This window comes from Plecotus auritus (assembly GCF_963455305.1).
Source record: "Plecotus auritus genome assembly, chromosome: 6".
NCBI lineage: Eukaryota > Metazoa > Chordata > Mammalia > Chiroptera > Vespertilionidae > Plecotus > Plecotus auritus.
Genome location: NC_137773.1, coordinates 103,908,298 through 103,928,813, shown reverse-complemented (window position 1 = coordinate 103,928,813; position 20,516 = coordinate 103,908,298). Strand labels below are relative to the sequence as shown.

The 20,516-nt window shown below is 42.0% G+C and overlaps 1 protein-coding gene across 2 annotated transcripts in view; it reads left to right on the top strand.

Annotated features, from left to right (window-relative positions):
- The window catches only part of EBF2 (EBF transcription factor 2), a 213,174-nt gene that overhangs the window by 158,764 nt on the left and 33,894 nt on the right, over positions 1-20,516 (top strand). The gene's annotated exons all lie outside the window — the stretch shown is intronic.

Genomic DNA, 20,516 nt, shown 5'->3' with positions numbered 1-20,516 from the left:
GTATATTACACAGAACAGCTAGAGAATTAGAATATTCAAAATGCATGGCATTTTCAATGAATGGAATATGAGTTCCAGGAAAAGAGAGTTTAGATGGACTAGAGTAGTGGGATGATATATTAAGGGGGAAATGGACATTTGTAAGGATGGGAGGGTTTATATAGGCAAAGAGAAGGAAGAATATTTCAGCTATGGGAAACTCATGTGCAAAGGCCCAGAGGGTGAGGTGAGCAGGTGGCAATGTATTTGGGTAGACCTGAGACCAGAACTTAGTTTAGATGATATAGGCACAGGAAGAAGGGAAACCACAAAACAGCTTAAAAACCCTGTATGGTACCAAGAGTAATCAAATTCATAGAGACAGAAGTTGAATGATGGTTTTTAGAGGTTGAGGGTAGGAAGAATGGGAGTTGTTGTTTAATGGGTACAGAATTTCAGTTTTGCAAGATGAAAAGAGTTCTAAAGACTGGCTGCACAACAAAATGTGAATGTGTTTAACACTATTAAACTATACACTTAGAAATGGTTTAAGATAATAAATTTTGTTATATTTTCCCATGTAACAAATTTTACCATAATTTGGAAAAAAAGCTTTGATTGGGAGTTCAGACTTGATTTGGCAAGATATAAAGTGACATTGAGGGTTCTTGTGCAAGAGAAAGTAACTCAAAAGTGCTATCTTAGGATATATGAGTGTGGTTGATATAAAGACTGATTTAGATGGGGGGCAGGGGGAGACAGCAGCCAAGGAGACCTAGAGAAACTGAAACCAGGATATTATACTTTGAAAGAGAAAATAGGGGTAGAGAGAAAGAAATATATAAACTAAGAAAATACATCAGATATATTATGACTTTCTAATAATATCATTTTATAGTTTATTCTCTCATTTGGACTCAGCCTCTATTCTGGTCTAAGTATCAATGTCTGCTTAGATGTCAATGAGGAGTAGATGGAAGAGGGTTGGAGGAGATGGCCACAGAAGGGGGTGTAAATACAGGATGGAAGAAGTCTAGATGGGGCCTCAGGAGCACCAATGTGTAGGGCTCAGGATGATAAGCAGGAGTCTGTGAAGGGAATAAGCAGAAGTAGTCAGTGGGGTAGGAGAATACCAGGATCATGTGCGGTCCCTCAAGTCTGGTGAGGAATGGGTCTCACTCCAGGACGCTTTCCACATATAGAGCTCCAGCACCTCTATTTTCCCTGACATGGATGACAGGTTAGGCCTGAGAGGAGATGAGTAAGACTAATACCAATCATGGTGCAACTAATCCTCAACTCTCTTCTGAATTAACAAATAATCTCCATACTCAGTGCGTCTATAGACATCTGGAGCCAAGTGGTGTGTGTACATGTGTGTATATATGTGTGTGTGCAAGCATGTGCATATACGTGCATGTGTGTGTGTGTGTGTGTGTGTATACATGTGTTAACTTCCTCTGAAAGCAGGGGTTCTCACCCTTGCCTTCACTTTAAATCACTGATGCCCAGGCTGGACCCCGGACCAAACAGATTTAAATCTCTGAAGGTAAGACCCAGGTATCAGTGTAATCCATATATTTGTTGAACAAGCATCAGCTCTAAATTATGCTCAAGGCACAAAATCAATCATATCAGTATGCCTCTAACAGCTCAGTTCTAGAAGGGGGATAGCTACTTGTAGATTATGGTAATTGGGTTGAGTCCCATAAGATATATAAAAGTAAAATGGGTTGTTGGAGCACTGAGCAGGGAGTAGTTGACTTTGGGAAACCATTGAAGGCTGTTCAGAGGAGGTGACCTTAGAGTGACATTTCAAAAGCAAAGTAGGAACTTACCAGGCAGAAGAATTTGTGGAAACAAAGTGCCTGGTAAAAGAGGAGTCCACATAACCATGAAAATAATAGATGTTATGCTACATGTAAATTCAAAGAATCATAGAGATGATGAGACATTGAAGATCATCTGGTGAAACTCCCTCTTTTGCAGATGAGAAAAGTGAGGTTCAGGGAGAACTGACTTGTCCACAGTTGTCCATTATATTCCAGGTGGAGTCAGAACAAGGACCCAGGTGTCTTCCCATCCTGCCTGGGGGGTCTTTTATTTAGCACACTAGAGGTCCGGTGCACGAAAATCTGTGCACTGGGGGGTCGTCCCTCAGCCCAGCCTGCCCCCTCTCACAGTCCGGGAGCCCTCAGGGGATGTCTTACTGATGGCTTCCCTCTGCGGGAGGTGACCGGGCTGATCAGGGGAAGGTGCCGCCCCCATCACCCCACTGCTGCTGCCACTGCTGGCCGCCACAGCCGCCAAGATGTTTTCATCAACACAAGTCCAGTCCCTTCACCATGAAAAAAATGACAAACTTTCTTTAGGCATTTTCAAGATGTCTCTTTCATAGGATATGACACTTCTTTCTTTCTTTCTTTCTTTCTTTCTTTCTTTCTTTCTTTCTTTCTTTCTTTCTTTTTTTCTTTCTTTTCTTTTTATTCTCACCTGAGGATATTTTTCCATTGATTTTTAGAGAGTGTGGAAGAGAAAGGGAAAGACAGAGAGAAACATCAATGTGAGAGGGACACTTTGATTGGTTGCCTCCTGCATGAGCCCTGACCTGGGCCCCAGCCAGGGAGGAGCCTGCAACCTAGGTACATGCCCTTGACCAGAATCGAACCCGGACCCTGCAGTCCGTAGGCTGAGGCTCTACCCACGAGCCAAACCAGCTAGGGCAGGATATGACATTTCTTAGCCCCTCCAGCAGCAGACCTTCATTTTTACCTCCAGGAGTGAGGTGGAAAAACCCTAGATCACCTTCTTGGATTCTTATTACCCAAGTTACCAAGAACACTGCGAGTGGCATACCAGGAGCTTAGCCAATGAGCGGTCAGAAAAGGTGTTTCCTCTGCAGCTCATGCGGAGAGGCACGACTGGCAGGCCCTCTTCTCTCTGGGCCTGCACTATCCGTGGCTTGCCTTACTGCGCACGCAGTGCCCTCCCACCCACCTGTGCGCACAGCCTCCTCCTGAGCGGTCCTGATGTTATGGCATCCCGGACAATTTGCATATTACCTCTTTATATATATATATATATATAGTGTTGTCAAAGAGCTCTCTTTTCCTAATGAGCCATTAATGACTATGAAATAAATAGCACTTGAGCACATGCACTAGGCTTAGCACTGTGCTCTGTGCCAGGGATACTGCAGATGGTTCTTGCTTCCTCAGTGTCACAATGTAGTGATGTAAAGGTGGACTGCTCATGCTCTAGAGCAGGGGTCCTCAAACTTTTTAAACAAGGGGCCAGTTCACTGTCCCTCAGACCGTTGGAGGGCCGGACTATAGTTTAAAAAAAAAAAAACTATGAACAAATTCCTATGCGCACTGCGGGCCCGGGACGAGTCGGCTGCTAAGCAGGACAGGCAGCGGCACCTGGCGGGCCGGATAAATGTCCTCGGCGGGCCGCATGTTGCCCGTGGGCCGTAGTTTGAGGATCCCTGCTCTAGAGTCACACTGCCTGCATGCACAGCTTGGCTTGCTTCTAAATAGTTTGCAAATCTTGGGTATGTGACATAAACTCTTAGTTTCTCATGTATCAAATGGGCTACCTACCTCTCAGAGCTGTGGTGAGGATAAATAATAGAAACAGTGGTGTGCTGGTAAAAGTTTAACAACCAGGTCTCCAGGTTCAAGGTGAGGGTGGGAGAAACATTGGTTTGTAGCATTTGCTGACTTCCATGGTGCAAATACTCTCCCCATGGCTCATTTCAAGCTACCAATATGACATCAACCAGCTCACAAAATTCCTGAAAATTTAACAACCTGCCCTCATAAGCCAGCTCTAGAACACCTCTGCATGGAAGGCATTTGGAATAGAGAGCAACTAGATCTTATTATTCAAAAGGTGTTTATTATTCATATTATTCTTGTTATTTCTATTAGTCTTAACATCATGGAGACTGATGAATGAGAAGTTACAGGTGCTATGAGGATTAAAAGTTGTATAGGATGCTGTGGATATATGTCAGGGAAGTTGAACCTTCTTGGACTGAGATGATAAGGAAGGCTAAGATCAGTCCAAACACAGAAAACAGTACATCCTAAGATCCTGGGGTAGAAAAAAACATGGAATACATTTGATGGCCACTATGAACAGGGCAGAGAGAATGAGTTAAAGAGAGGTTGGGTTCAAGCTGGAAGGGAGGGTTTGGGCTGCTTGTTTGGTCCTACCCCTAATGAACACTAAGGATGTTTTCGATCTGTATGAAAACACGGGAAGACACTGGAGTATTTTAAAGCTGGGGAATCTGTGATCAGATTTGCCTTTTTAAAGATTATTCTGGCTGCAGTATAGAAAATGGCTTGGAAGTCAGGGAGGATTCAGGGAGGTCACTTGGAGGCCAGTGTGGTGGCCCCGGCCAGAAATGATGGCAGCTTGGACGAGCATGCTGGTAGTGGGGACAAGCTGAAGTGGGTGAAATTTAGGAGGTAGCATTGACGGGACTTGATGATTGATTGGATAGGGTAAAGGTTGGGAAAGGGAGGGGAGGGGAAGACTCTCAGGTTTCAGGTTTGAAAAATTGGGTGGGTATAGTTTAGAAAGTGATTTTTAAAAAGGTATAAAGTGCTAAAGGGAGTTCAGGGGAAGGACAAAATCCTTCCAGCTGGCGGAGAGGTGGGGAGATTTAATATTGTAAAGATGTCAATTAGTGAATAAATTTCACACAATGCCAATCAAAGTACCCACAAAATGTTTGGGGAAACTTTACAAAAGTTCACTGAGGTGCTAAAATAGAACCTCTGATTTTGAAAAATGAGAGGGCTTTGCCCTACCAGACATTAAAACCAATGCTAAGTTTCAGCAATTAAAAGAATACGGGACTTTGCAAGAACATAGAGAAATGTCACACAACAGAAGAGAATAGTTAGAAATAAATAGGTTGTAGCCCTGGCTGGGTGGCTCAGTTGGTTGGAACGTTGTCCTGTATACTGAAAGGTGGTGGGTTTGATTCCTTGTCAGGGCACATACCTAGGTTTTGGGTTCGGGGCATGTACGGGAGGCAACCAATCGATGTTTCTCTCTAATATTGATATTTCTTCTCTCTTTCTCTCTCCTTCCCTCTTTCCCTCCCTCCCTTTCTTTCTCTCTAAAAATCAATAAAAGCATATCCTCCTGTGAGGATTTAAATAAATAAATAAATAAATAAATAAATAAATAGTTTGTGTATACATGAATGGTGTAAATATATAAGTATCTATATAGGTGAGGAGCCATCTCAGGTCCACATGGAAAAGATAGAATGTTCAACAAATGGTGTTGGGCCAACTGGTCAAGCATTGAAAAACAGATACCTAATTTCATATCATAACTGAAACATATGTGAATTAAATAATTTTAACAAAAAATGTAGACATTTCAAACAATTGTTATAAACTTGAGCCCCGCCAATCTTGTACAGAAACCATCAAGCATAAATATATGATTACAAAAAAATTTTTTAATAAAGAAAGGAACAAATTAGGAACATATTTGTTATATATGACATATGGTCTTATGTATAAAAAGATTCAATCATTTGTTCAGCGAAAGTTTATTTTATGCTTACTGTTTTTCATTCACTATGTTGTGTATGCATTGTGGATAAAGGGGTGAATGTTAGCTATCTTACAAATTAAGGAGAAAAAGAAAAATACCTTAAATTAAAAACTAGCAAAGAATATCAGGAGTTATGTCAGGAAGGATTACAATTAAGCAACAATGTATTTAAAAAATATCCCAATGACATTAATAATCAAATAATGCAAATTAAGCAACTACATGATAACAGTTTTCCCCTAGCAAGTTGGAAAATATATTTTTTTAACAAATAAAAATACCCAGGTTGACAAAATTAGGAGTGGAAACTTTCTAACGCTACTGTAAGGAGGTAGATGACTCTGGGAGAGGACCCTTTTGGCATGAACCTTAAAAATGTATGTGCCCTTTGACCTCACATTCTACTTTCAGGAACATATACTAAGGAAACAAATGAGTCTTCCTGAAGGCTGTTTATTGAAGCACACATTATAGTAGTGAAAAATTAAAAGCATCCTTAGTGTTCATTAGGGGACTTATTAAATAAATAATAGAACATCCTTTCACTGAAACACTTTTGGACATTAAAAGTAAAGCTGTGGATGGATACTTAGTTACATGAAAGATGTCTATGATATAGGTGTGTTTAGAAAAATCTTAAAAACTGTATACACAGTATGGTCCAATTCTTACATATAGGAAGAAATAGTTGTATAAAAAACCCAAGAAAGGTATGGAAGCCTGTATACCAAGATGTTAACAGTAATGGGCTTTGGGTATTAGCATTATTTAATTTTTTTTTTCATTTTGCTTACTTATACAGTTGACTTTGAACAAGGTGGAGGTTAGGGATGCAGACCCCTAACACAGTTGAAAATCTGCATAAAACTTTTGACTCCCCAAAACTTTAGTCACCTCTCAGTACCTGTGGTTCCAGGACCCCAGTGGATACCAAAATTCCAGGATGCTCAAGCCCCTTATATAAAACTAGAGGCCCAGTGCACAAATTCATGCATGGGTGGGGGTCTCTTGGCCTGGCTGGTGATTGGAGCCGATCGGGGGTGTTTGGGGGAGGGACCGCGGGAAGCTGGCCCCAGCAGCAAACTAACCAATGGCCAGTTCCACCAGGAATCAGGCTTCTTCCTCCCTCCTGTCTGGGTCCGGGATGCAGGTGAACCAGATTCAGGGATATGAGGGCCCCAGGAGCAAGGTCTGGGTCAGTGCGCATCATAGCTACCGGCTGGTCATCTGGTTGTTCTGGTCATTCTGGTCGTTCGGACATAATGGTTGCTTAGGCTTTTATATATATAGATGATGTAGAACAATGTATACAGCTGGCCCTTTGCACCCACCAATTCCCAGCCATGGATCAAAAATACTGTTTTCCAGCCATGGTTGTTTGAATCTGCAGATGCAAAACTCAAGGATATGGAGGACTGACTGTATATTTATTGAAAAAAAAAAAAAAAAAAGCTGTGTGTAAATGGACCTGTGCAGTTCAAACCCATGTTGAACAATTTTATTATTTTCTAATAAAATTAATTTTAATTAAACATTGAATGAAGAGCCCTGGCCAGTGTTGCTCAGTTGTTAGAGTGCCATTTTGTGCACTGAAAGGTCTCAGGGATCAATTCTAGGTCAAGGGCATGTACCTGTCTTGCAAGTTCGACTCCTGGCCCCTATCAGGGCACAGGTGGGAGGCAACCAATTGATGTTTCTCTCTAAAATTGATGTCTCTCTCTCTCTCTCTAAAATCAGTGGACAAATATCCTCAGGTGAGGATTAAATAAAAAAAATTAAATGAAGAAAATATGATGTGAAAATTAATGTCATACATGTTTAAATACTGACACAGCACTTGATTCTCAAGATACAAAAAACGTGTTTCCAACCAGGGAAGCAGTGGGGCTTCTCCCAGAAGGCAGCTTCGGGAAGGAAGGACCTGAGTGGCAGTTAGGGGTGAGAAGTGTGGGGAGACAATAGCATGTTCTCTCACAATCAGGGAAGAAAACAGAAATACACTGTTCAGGATGGCTCGGGAGGCTGCCACTGTCTCTAAAAACTTCCACCTTGAGGTTGTTGGGCCAAATGCGACACAGGTTGGTGGAGACAAGTGGCTGATGTTGTCCATCAAGGGATTCAGACTTCACAGGAGATGGATTGGTGGCCTCTTGTCTTGCCTGCCCAACAAGCAACCACTGATGTGGAAAGCTAATTTACAACCTGTTGGGAATCTTAGTCCAGCGGCGGGATAGGCAGTGACTTCCCAGCTGATGAAGATGGGGCTGCTCTACTCAGAGCTGAGGCCTACCTCAGTGAACCTAGAGAGCCACAGCCTCTTCCCCAGGAGGTGACAGACAGAGGCCTCTCGGGGCTCCTTGCAGCCTGACCTCCTGAGCTCCCCATTCTGAGCCTCTTGGGAGATCAATGCCCCCGGGCTCACATCCAGTGCTTAGCTACAGAATGGTGCATTGGAGACCACCATGGGCCTAGGCAAATTCTCAGCTCTGGTGGGGAGGTGGGAAATAGAATCTGGATTCCAGAGGAAAATCTTGAAGCCTGGAGTGCTGCAGTGGGAACAGAGTGAGCAGGTGGCCAGGGCGGGCGGGTCGGGGGGGAGGCCTAAGCGGAGACAACTGGACTCAGCCAGAGACCTGCTTTTAGATGCCAGCCAGGTCATTGATGGCTTGTTTTTTGTTAAGTCCCCTCACTGCTCTGAGCCTCTTTTTCTTCCTCTGCAAAGCTCTGATACTAATCAAACTATTACCCAGAGGTGTTTCCCTAATTTGGCTGAGCTTGAGAATCATGCTTGGCCCTATTCCAGATATACCTAATCATACTCTTCTGGGAGGCTCCAGAATCTTTATTTTAAACAAAGAATTGAGTTCAGGAAACCTGAATCCTGCTCACCAGGCTGGTGTAGAGACGTTCTGGCGTGTAGAGTGCTCCGAAACATGGGGCAGTTCTGATGAGACTGCGTCATTGTACTGTGAACACAATAGGATTTAGTCTTAGGTGGAACTTCCTAGAAGGAGATTCAAAAAGTAGGAGGTGGGTAAAGAGCCTCTGGAATACCTCCTCTTCTTCAGCCCCAACCTTACAACAAACATCCTAAGTCCATGGCCCAAACATTGGTGGTTCCTGTATCCAAGGACTTACCACCATAATAAACCCAAGCCTATTAGATGTAACTTCTACACTAATAAAAGAGAAAGATGCAAATTGACTGTACCTTCATAACGCCCACCAGCCAATCAGGAATGAGTATGCAAATTAACCCCAAAAGATGGCGGGTTAATTTGCATACACAAGCGCAGAGCGGCCAGGGGTGGGGCGGGACGCTTGAGTCGTCGCAGGCATTTGGCATCGCCCCAGCCGTTCAGGGCCTCTGGGCAGTGTGAAAAGGCGGAGCCAGAGCGGAAAGAGGCAGCTCCGAGGCCGGAGCGGAAAGGCGGTGCCGGCAGCCAGGGAAAGGAAGGCCCATTCTTGCATGACTCTTTGTGCATTGGGCTTCTAGTCCAGGTATAATTAGCCAAAATGCAGTAATCAGCTCCCCATGGTTGTTGCTGCCAAGAACAGCATAAACAACATCAGGGCTCTGAAAAACAACATATTTTCTTCAGACACATGACTGCAGGTCTGTTTTTCTCCAAGCATGATTTGCTAAGTGCAGCTTGCTGCTGTAGAATTGGAGATACATGGGAGAACATGGCTCAACACGCAAGGGCCAGTTGCCTCTGTCTGGGGCTTAGGGGCAGGAGGTTCTCTCCTCCCCTCACAGACTCTTCCACAGAGAATGGGCAGTGCAGAAAATAGTCCTGGTAGGGACACCTAATGGGGCCACGGTTACTGGCTGGGCTGGGACTTCTCGGCTATCTTGAGAGACTGTTGAGCACGGCTTTTGGAGGTGGAGTTGCTTTGGTCTGTAATTGTGAAATCTGCACCATCTACAAAGACCTGCACAAAGTCATACTGCATGAGCTGATGGATGGCAGGTCACTGAGGATGTGTGTGTCAATGGGCACAGTTGTTCCTACGGTTCTTTGCAGAATCCGGGCTAAACATTTGACTGCTGGTTAAGAAGTCTCCCATAAGTCCTGTCATTACATAGAACTAGGAAGGCCCACAATGGTGACAGTAACTCAGTAATCACATGTGTCATCTTTCGAGCATGTAGGACCAGGCCTTATCTTATGAGCCCCTGTAATCACCACCTTTCCCCCATCATGCTGGTTCTATTGGTATCTTAACTTTAGAGATGCGACTCCTACTGCCTAAGGTCACCATGCTAGGTCCAGTTCTAGATGTCTTCTACCAAAATTGCATTCTTAACCATTAACCTGTGCTGCTTACCAATACCATGCATACAGTACAAGAAATTATGCCAAGGCCATGTGTTTGGCTTCATGAGGTAGTTTTCCTTGCAAATGCCAATGGCCTCTGCTCCCTGGCCGCTACTCTGCAGAAGTGCACAGGAGACGGGCCTGGCCAGGGAACTGAGGGGCGCAAGGGATGCTTCATGCTGCCCTGGTGCTCGGTTCGCAGAGTGGGAGCCTATGAAGGGCTGTATGTTCCTTAGAAGTTATCCTTTCCATGAATAACTGAAGCTGCAGAAGGCAAAAGAGTACAGATTTCACTTTGTTATTAAACTTGAGAGAACTTAGCATTGGAGCAGACAACAGTGAGTGACACCATTCAGAGGCCTGTATTTGAGTCCCAACTTTCTGGCAAATCACTTAAATATTCTTTGCCTAAATTTTCTAACCTAAAACAGGAACATATTTATTTTATGAGGAGATGAAATTATAGAGATATGCATATGTGTGTGTATATAAATAGAACAGAATTCACCACTGTGACTCGTTGGCAGAGGAATACAGTTTCAGGCACGTACTAAGTGGCTTCCTCCCTCACTGCTGTTTGATCACGGCGGGGGGCGAGGGAGCTTTTTTGCATGTCTTCTGTAAAAGGTGAATTCTTTTTGTTTTGTTTTTGTTTGTTTTAATTCTTACCCAAGGATATTTTTTTCTATTGATTTTTAGAGAGAGTGGAAGAGAGAGGGAAAGACAGAAAGAAATATCGATGTGACAGAAACATATCGCTTGGTTGCCTCCTGCACATGCCCTGACCAGAGCCTGGTCTGGGGAGGAGCCTGCAACCGAGGTACCTGCCCTTGACTGGAATGGAGCCCGGGATTCTTTGGTCGGCAGGCAGACGCTCTATCCAGTGAGCCAAACCAACTAGGGCTGAATTCTATTTGAAAGCCCTGCCACATGGTGCCCTTATATCTGGATCTAGGTTAGAAATCAGATTTTTGTTTGTTTTGTTTTTTAATTTATTTTTAAATCACAGTTGATGCACAATATTATATTCGTTTCAGGTGTACAACCTAATGGTTAGACGTTTCTATACCTTTTGAAGTGATCCATCCAATAAGTCTAGTACTCATCTGACAACATAGACAATTATTACACTATTATTGACTATATCTCCTATGCGGTACATAGAAATCAGGGTTTTGAAGGTGACATAAAAGGCCAGCGCAGCCTGAGAACTTCAGATCTGAGGTGGGTGAAGGGGAAGCGAGTTTTCAAGGGAGGATGAAGCAACAGAAGAGACCCACCAGCCCAGCTGGCCAGGTGCACACAGAGGACCTGCTTACAAGGCATGTGGTTGAACTTAGAAGTTGGCAAATACTCTGGCTAATCCAGACACCCTGAGAAACCAAAGAATTCACTAACCCCTCCCGCAGAACACTTCTCATCTTTTACTTTAGCACAGACAAATGCATTTGATTACCCACTCCCCTTTTCATTATAGGGAGAAAGTGTAAATCAAAGAGAAAATGGCCAAGAACAGGCAGCAGTTGGGAGGAGAAATGAGAGGCCTAGATTTTTCCCAAATCCCCTGAACAGCCTCATCCCCAGGGCTCGGCGTGAGGTGTGGGGTCCCCCTTTCATAAAGCTGCACAAAACAGATGTGCAAGCTGATGGAAAATGTTAATGGCTCATCCACCTCACATTACTTCTTTTTCTTATACCATTATCCTGGAAAAAAGTCCATTTAAGATATGAATCTGAATTTTAGTTAAAAATGCCCAATTCAGACATCAAAATCTGGCCCGAGTACAATTGTTCCCTGTTCACAGTGGAAACAGGTTGAGTCAATGGCCCTCCTGGTAGCCTGTAGTTTTCCTGGAGTTGCCTCCACCCCAGCTCTTGTGAAATCCAGATCTGCCATTCAGCTGAGTCTGAGGAATGATGTCTCCGTTGGTGGCCCCAGAATAAGGGCTGCTGTTTCACTAGAGACATCTCAGCCCCTTAATGGCCTGGTGTTCTCAGTTATAATATTCTAAATACACATTACAGAGCGCACGAGCATATTCATAACTGCTCCGTTGTGGCATTTAGATTTATCCTTGAAATTTATCTTTAATTTTTACAGTTGTCTCCTTAACCATGTATATTACTCCCTTCTTCAAACAACCTGTCTTGCTGCTGCAGTTTTTTCTAGAAACCAAGGCATAATTAAATATTAAATTAATATTTCATTTAAAATTAAATATCAAAGGCTTCTGTCTAATCTTTCACTTGTGCACTGCTGTTCTCACCTTGTGTTCTCAGTCCTGTACCCACAAAGCAAGCTCCACCTCTTAATCATGTGTTCCTATATTATTTTTGTCCTTTTCTTTCTTTAATTGGTGACACTGAACTGTTGCTACCTGGAAACGAACAGATGTAGGGAGAGATTTTAATGTATCAAAGGTCATAGACAACTTCATTCAACAGCTTAATGACTTCAACCCCACCCATCTCCACTTCACAAAGAAAAATTTCACTGCATCAAGCAAATAATGGTCTTGGAATCACACAATGCAACAACTTACAAGGGGTTTTAGAGGCCATTTAGCCCAATATTTTGTCTTTGCAAAGAAATAAAGCAAAGTCCCCCTGGCCTGGTCATAGGTCAGGGTCTGGAACTAAAACAGAGCCAAGGCCATGCTGGCTTTATCACCACCACACCATCAAATGCTATATAAAAAAAAAAAAAGTATGACTTGGGAGAATTAAAATGTCAATTGAATGTAGCCTTTTAAAAATGTTTTTATTGATTTCAGAGAGGAAGGGAGAGGGAGAGAGAGAGAGAAACATCAATGGTGAGAGAGAATCATTGATCAGCTGCCTCTTACACATATCCTACTGGGCATGTGCCCTGACTGGAAATCGAACCTCTTGGTTCATAGATAAACGCTCAACTATTGAGACATGCCAGCTGGGTGAACGTAGCATTTGAATGTTGGACACATGAAGAGTAGGGCAGGCTGTTTTTTTCACGCCTTCCAGTCCTGACAACAGAGTGACCATCTTTGACCACATAGAAAGGTGTTCCTGATGCGGGTTTTCTCCTCTGCTTGCATGTCAAAGTCCATCTTCTGATTTGGTGCTTATCTGGCAGTCATAGATGTTAGTTTTTTTAAGCAAGCTTTCCCCCCCCCCCCCCCCATTGCCTTCTTAATTCTTAGAGAAGGCTGTGATTTAGAGTAGGACTGGAGAGATCCCATAGTTCTGTGGGCTAGGGTCCTCAGGAGACACTGGGCACTGTGCACTTCCGATAAGAGTGAGGATCCTTTGCTGCAGATGAATGCACGTATGTACACACACACATCTGGGCTCAATCTTTCTAGACTTTTATGGGTCTCTTGATGGCCAGCCACAAACTCCACGATGACCCTAGGCTGCAGTTGGAGGCTAATTAAGAAAACTGAATCCTAGGTCTACATCCCAGATTGGCAGCCAAGTGAGCGCTCGGATCTTCCCTCACCCCATCAGCTTAGTTGTCTCCTCTCAAATTTCTGAAAAGGAACTCCATCAGTCCTTGATGTTGCCATCTTGATGATCAGAACTCTTATTGCTCAAGGGTATAAGTACCTCCTGCCTGCAGTGTAAATGCTGTCTTTGTTGGGGTTGACCAGGATTCTAACAATGAGTCCCCTTTTCATGTTTCCCAGTGTCCCCTATATTTTTAGGAAACAGAAGTGAAGCCAAAAGCTGGAGTAAGCATTATCTGGTATCTGTACCTCCTCTTAAGGAAATGAAAAATATCATATAGAATTTATACATCTCACTAGCCCTTTGGGAAAATTAATATTGAGCGCCAGCCAGCTTTTATTATTATTTTTAAATGAGTGGTTCCCAGTAGATATTTTTAGTTAAGTACTATTTACTTATAAAAGAAACTCTTCACACATTGCTCATAGTCTACATCTATTTGTTGGGTCCAAGATATGTAAGTAACCTTATATCTTATACCCACAATCAAATGAGAAATGACACATAAGATCCAGGCTCTCAGGAGAAATATTATGAAATCTCAAGGTATTGATGAAAGTTTTTCCAAGGCTGATCCAAATGGGATTTAGATTCTGTGGCAGTTGAAATGTGTATTATTAAACTCCTTAAGCAAACCCGAATGACTCCCAGTGGAGGATTAAGACATTCTATGTATAGCAAAGACGAAATTCTCATGTCTGAGTTTTCTCTATTGAATTCCCCCTTGATTACCTCCTGTAATATTTAACTTCATTCCATGCCATAATTATTTAATAAAAGGTAAATATAAATTATATTTCGGTGGGGATGTGACCTTTTACCTTAATGTTATGTTACTGAAGAAAGACATAGATAAATAGAGCCTATAGATTGAAGTGTATTTTTAATTTACTCTGTTTTTGCCTTGCCAGCATTTCTCCGTATCCCTGTCAGCCAAGAGGTTGGGAGGGCCTCACAGCCCCCACACTCCACGTGGTGTGAGAGGTTGTAAATTCACACTGATGATGGCGGTTAATGATCGGGTTGGCCCTCAGAGACCATCTTGGTGCTGGTCTTGGGCACCTCAGTAGCTAATTGAGGTTTACTTGCCTCACACCAGGCCTGAAAAGAGAGAACACCAGGGAGGTGGGGTACAGAGGGAAGCAGAATCAAGATGAGGCTGAATCCATAGGATACAAAAACAACTGGCCAGTTGGGAAGTCAGTTTAAGTAAAACTTACAGTCCAACCTCGAGTTGAACAATTGAAACCTTAACTGACTTTTCCTCTTATGGTTTGGTGTTGACTAAACAGTTTTGACCTCTGATTTTTACTTCCATCATGCTTTTGATTAAATGGCATTGTGTGTGTGTGTGTGTGTACACATGTGTGGCTATTCTCTGTCCATATAGATGACAGGGTGTTTTATTGCAGTGTTTTTCATCTTGGATACACACATAACCCATACCACAGCTGGTGTCTATGAAGTCTGGCAGAGCCCACCAAAGCAAAGCAAACCAAACCAAACAAAATAAAACAAAACACTCAACATAAGAAATAGATGGGTATGCCTAATCTACATATTCAGTTTAAAACGAATTGCTGACCCAGTGTGGTCAAGATAGTCTTCTATTTCTGATTTAGGTGGGGAATGAAGAGGGGTGGGCAAGATAAACCAGACATCACCCCGTGCCCTCTCTAATAGGAGAGAACAGTGGGTACAAATGTGGGATAAGTTCTATGAAAGGGAAACCATCCTCTCCATCCCACCTCTGTGTACTGATGAGAGCCCAGCTTTAGAGAAACCCTCTGCCGGCAGCAGAAAGGACTGAGGAATAAGAGGAGTGGAGCCCTGCTGGCCACTAGAGCTCCAGTGAGAGGGGTGAGACCCAGCCTGGGAGAGTAGCCATGCAAATGGGAAGGAAGGGGACAAAGGCAGTAATGAAGAGAGTGGGTGGCTTAGGGGGAGTTGGGGGCTAGATTTTCTACTGTGTGGCTATAGTGAGCATATTGTGAGGACACCCATATCCATGATTTGCATTCTGTCCATTTAGGAAAATCAGCACCTTAGGTAATGAAATGGTGCATATTTGACAAGAGACCAGGCAATGATTGATTTAGAGCATTTTGTCACCAAGTCTGTTCACCCTGCAGCACGGGACAGCTGTTTGTGTTTACTGATTGATACCAAATGGGGCTTCGTCCCACAGTGTCAGGGAAGTCAGGCGGCCCAGGCTCCCTCTCCAGGTCTGCAGGGCTTTATGGAAGCTGGGGAGGAAGCATGGAGGGTGTGGAGTGGGTGACAGGAAACAGAGGGTGGCACGGCCACTTTGCAACACTTTCTCTGCTCTTCACCAGCTCTGGTCCAGTAGCTAAGTACAGAGGGGTAGCCTTTGGCCTAGGGGCTGCTGGTGCTCCTGGCTGGGGCTTGGAACAACACCTTTAGCTGTACAGCAGAAAAAGTTAGGAGCACAGGCCTTGGACTAGAGAACCCGGGGTACAGATTCCACCTCCACTGCCTGGAACTGCATTTATTTATTTATTTATTTATTTATTTATTTATTTATTTATTTTTAAATTTCTTTATTGATTAAGGTATTACACATGTGTCCTTATTCCCCCTTTACCCCCCACCTCCCATTCATGACCCCACACCCCTGTTGTCTGTGTCCATTAATTAGGCTTATATGCATGCATATAAGTCGTTTGGTTGATCTCTCCCCCTTAGCCCCACTAACCCCTACCTTCCCTCTGAGGTTTGACGTTCTGATTGATGTTTCTCTGTCTCTGGATCTATTTTTGTTCATCAGTTTATGTTGTTCATTATATTCCACAAATGAGTGAGATTATGTGATATTTATCTTTCTCTGCCTGGCTTATTTCACTTAGCATAATGCTCTTCATCTCCATCCATGTTGTTGCAAATGGTAAGAACTTCTTTTTTACAGCAGCATAGTATTCCATTGTGTGGATGTACCACAGTTTTTTAATCCACTCATCTGCTAATGGGCACTTAGGCTGTTTCCAAATCTTAGCTATGGTGAATTGTGCTGCTATGAACATAGGGGTGCATATATCCTTTCTGATTCGTGTTTCTAGTTTCTTGGGATATATTCCTAGAAGTGGGATTACTGGGTCAAATGAGAGTTCCATTTTTAGTTTTTTAAGGAAACTCCATACTGTTCTCCACAGTGGCTGCACCAGTCTGCATTCCCACCAGCAGTGCACGAGGGTTCCTTTTTCTCTGCATCCTCACCAGCACTTGTCATTTGTTGATTTGTTGATGATAGCCATTCTGACAGGTGTGAGATGGTACCGCATTGTTGTTTTGATTTGCATCTCTCTGATGATTAGTGACTTTGAGTAGGTTTTGTCACTTGGCCTTCCTTCTGTCTTCTTTCAAAAAGTGTCTATTTAGATCAGTTGCCCATTTTTTGACTGGGTTGTTTATCTTCTTTTTGTTAAGCTGCATGAGTTCCCTGTAAATGTTGCAGATTAAACCCTTATCGTTAATATCATTGGCAAATATGTTTTCCCTATGCAGTGGGCTTTCTTGTTGTTTTATTGATGGTCTCCTTTGCTGTGCAAAAGCTTTTTATTTTGATGTAGTCCCATTTGTTTATTTTCTCTTTAGTTTCCATTGCCCTAGGAGCAGTATCAGTGAAGAAGTTCCTTCGGAATATGGCTGAGATTTCTCTGCCTGTGGATTCTTCTAGTATTTTTATGGTTTCCCATCGTATGTTTAAGTCCTTGATCCATTTTTGTGTATGGTTTAAGTTGGTGGTCTAGTTTCATTTTTTTGCATGTATCTGTCCAATTTTTCCCAACACCATTTATTGAAGAGACCGTCTTGACTCCATTGTGTGTTCATGCCTCCTTTGTCAAATATTAATTGAGCGTAGTGATTTGGGTCGATATCTGGGTTCTCTATTCTATTCCATTGGTCTATATGTCTGTTCTTGTGCCAGTACCAGGCACTTTTGAGAACAGTGGCTTTGTAATACAGCTTGAAATCTGGTATTGAGATCCCACCTATTTTGTTCTTCTTTCTCAGGATTGCTGTGGCTATTCAGGGTCTTTTTTATTCCAGATGAATTTTTAGAGAGTTCTTTCTAGGTCTGTGAAATATGCCGTTGGTATTTTAATGGAAGTGCATTGAATCTATAGATTGCTTTGGGTAGTATGGATATTTTAATGATGTTGATTCTCCCAATCCATGAACATGGTATGTTCTTCCATCTGTTTACGTCTTCTTCTATCTCTTTTTTCAGTGTCCTGTAGTTTTCCGCGTGTAGGTCTTTTACCTCCTTAGTTAAGTTTATTCCTAGGTATCTTAATTTTTTTGGTGCAGTGGAAAATGGGATTGCCTTTTTAGTCTCTCTTTCTGTAAGTTCACTATTGGTGTATAGAAATGCCATAGATTTCTTGGCGTTAATTTTGTATCCTGCTACATTGCCAAATTCATTTATTAAGTCTATTAGTTTTTTGATGGAGTCTTTCGGGTTTTTTATGTACAATATCATGTCATCTGCAAATAAGGACAGCTTTACTTCTTCTTTTCCAATTTGAATGCCTTTTATTTCTTCTTCTTGTCTAATCACAATCGCTAATACTTCCAGTACTATGTCGAACAGGAGTGGTGAGAGTGTGCATCCCTGTCTTGTTCTTAGGGGAAATGGTTTTAGTTTTTGCCCATTGAGTATGATGTTAGCTGTGGGTTTATCATATATAGCTTTTATTATGTTGAGGTATGATCCTCCTATTCCCACCTTGTTGAGAGTTTTTATCAAGAAAGGGTATTGGATTTTGTCAAATGCTTTTTTCTGCATCAATTGATATAATTATGTGATTTTTATCTCTCAATTTGTTTATGTGATGTATCATGTTTATTGATTTGCGGATATTGTACCATCCTTGCATTCCTGGGATCATGGTGTATGATCTTTCTGATGTAGTGCTGGATCCAATTTGCTAGAATTTTGTTGAGGATTTTGGCATCTATGTTCATGAGGGATATTGTCCTGTAATTCTCTTTCATTGTGTTATCTTTATCTGGTTTTGGTATTAGGGTGATGCTGGCTTCATAGAAGGAACTTGGAAGTGTTCCTTCCTCTTGAATTTTTTGGAATAGTCTGAGGAGGATAGGTTTTAGTTCTTCCTTGAATGTTTGGTAAAACTCCCCTGTGAAGCCGTCTGGCCCCGGGCTTTTGTTTGCTGGAAGCTTTTTATGACTGCTTCAATTTCTTCCATAGTTATTGGCCTATTGAGATGTTTAGATTGTTCCTGATTGAGTTCTGGAAGGTTATATTTTTCTAGGAATATGTCCATTTCCTCCAGGTTGTCCAGTTTGTTGGAATAGAGTTGTTCATAGTATTTTTTAACAATCCTTTGTATTTCGGTGGGGTCTGTTGTTATTTCTCCTCTTTCATTTCTGATTTTGTTTATTTGGGTCCCCTCTCTTTGCTTCTTGGTGAGCCTGGCCAGCAGTTCATCAATCTTGTTTATCCTTTCAAAGAACCAGCTCTTGGTTTTGTTGATCTTTTGTATTGATTTTTGGTCTCTATGTCATTCATTTCTGCTCTGATCTTTATTATTTCCTTCCTTCTGCTTACACTGGGCTTTTCTTGTTGCTCTCTTTCTAACTCTTTGAGTTGTAGGGTTAGGAATTTATTACCATTGTTTCTTGTTTTTTTGCAGTAGGCTTGTAGAGCTATGAACTTCCCTCTCAAGACTGCTTTCGCTGTGTCCCATAGATTTTGGATTGTTGTGTTTTCATTGTCATTTGTTGCCCTGATGTTTTTTATTTCTTTCTTATCTCTCTGGTAACCCAGTCATTGTTTAATAGCATGCTGTTTAGTCTCCATGTGTTTGATTTTTTTAGATTGTTTTTATTGTAGTTGATTTCCAGTTTTATGCCACTGTGATCTGAGAAGATGCTTGATATGATTTCTAGATTCTTGAATTTGAAGAGACTTTGCCTATGACCCAACATATGGTGTATCTTTGAAAATGACCCATGTGCACTTGAGAAGAATGTATATTCTGTGGCTTTGGCGTGAAATGTTCTGAATATGTCAATTAATTCCATCTGGTCTAGTGAGTCATTTAGGATTGATGTTTCTTTGCTGATTTTTTGTTTAGAGGATTTGTCCAATGGTGATAGTGGGGTATTAAAGTCTCCTACTATGATTGTATTGCTGTCAGTCGCTCCTTTGATATCCTCCAGGAGTCTTTTTTTTTATGTATTTGGGTGCTCCTGTATTGGGTGCATATATGTTTACCAGAGTTATTTCTTCTTGTTGGATTGCTCCCTTTAGTATTATGAAGTGGCCTTCCTTATCTCTTGTTATGTCCTTCACTTTGAGATCTAATTTGTCAGATATAAGTATTGCTACCCCAGCTTTTTTTTTTCATTTACATTTGCCTGAAAAATCTTTTTCCATCCCTTCACCCTCAGTATGTGTGCATCTTTTTTTCTGAGGTGGGTTTTTTGTAGACAACAGATATATGGGTCGTGTTTTTCTTATCCAATCCATTACCCTATGTCTTTTGATTGGGGCCTTTAATCCGTTTACATTTAAAGTTATTATTGATAGGTGCTTATTTGTCGCCATTTTTATTCTTTACCCCTGTGTTCCTTCTTCGCTTCCTATTTCTTTTTTTTTACAGCAGACCCTTTAGCATTTCTTGCATTTCTGGTTTGGTGGTAATAAATTCCCTTAGTCCTTTTTTGTCTGTGAAGCTCCTGATTTCACCTTCAATTTTGATTGCTAGCCTTGCTGGGTACAGTATTCTTGGATTCAGACCCTTCCTTTGCATGACTTTGTATATTTCATTCCATTCCTTTCTGGCTTCATGAGTTTCTGTTGAGAAATCAGTTGCTAGTCTGATGGGGGTTCCTTTGTAGGTAACTTTCTGTCTCTCTCTGGCCGCTTTTAAGATTCTTACTTTGTCATTGGTGTTTGCCAATTTAATTATACTGTGCCTTGGCGTCGGTCTTTTGGGGTTCATTTTGTTTGGGACTCTGTGAGCTTCTTGGATTTGTGTGGGTTTTTTCTTCCCTATATCAGGGAAGTTTTCTGTCATTATTACTTCAAACAGGTTTTCTATTCCTTGCTCCATTTCCTCTCCTTCTGGAACCCCTATTATGCAGATGTTGTTTTGT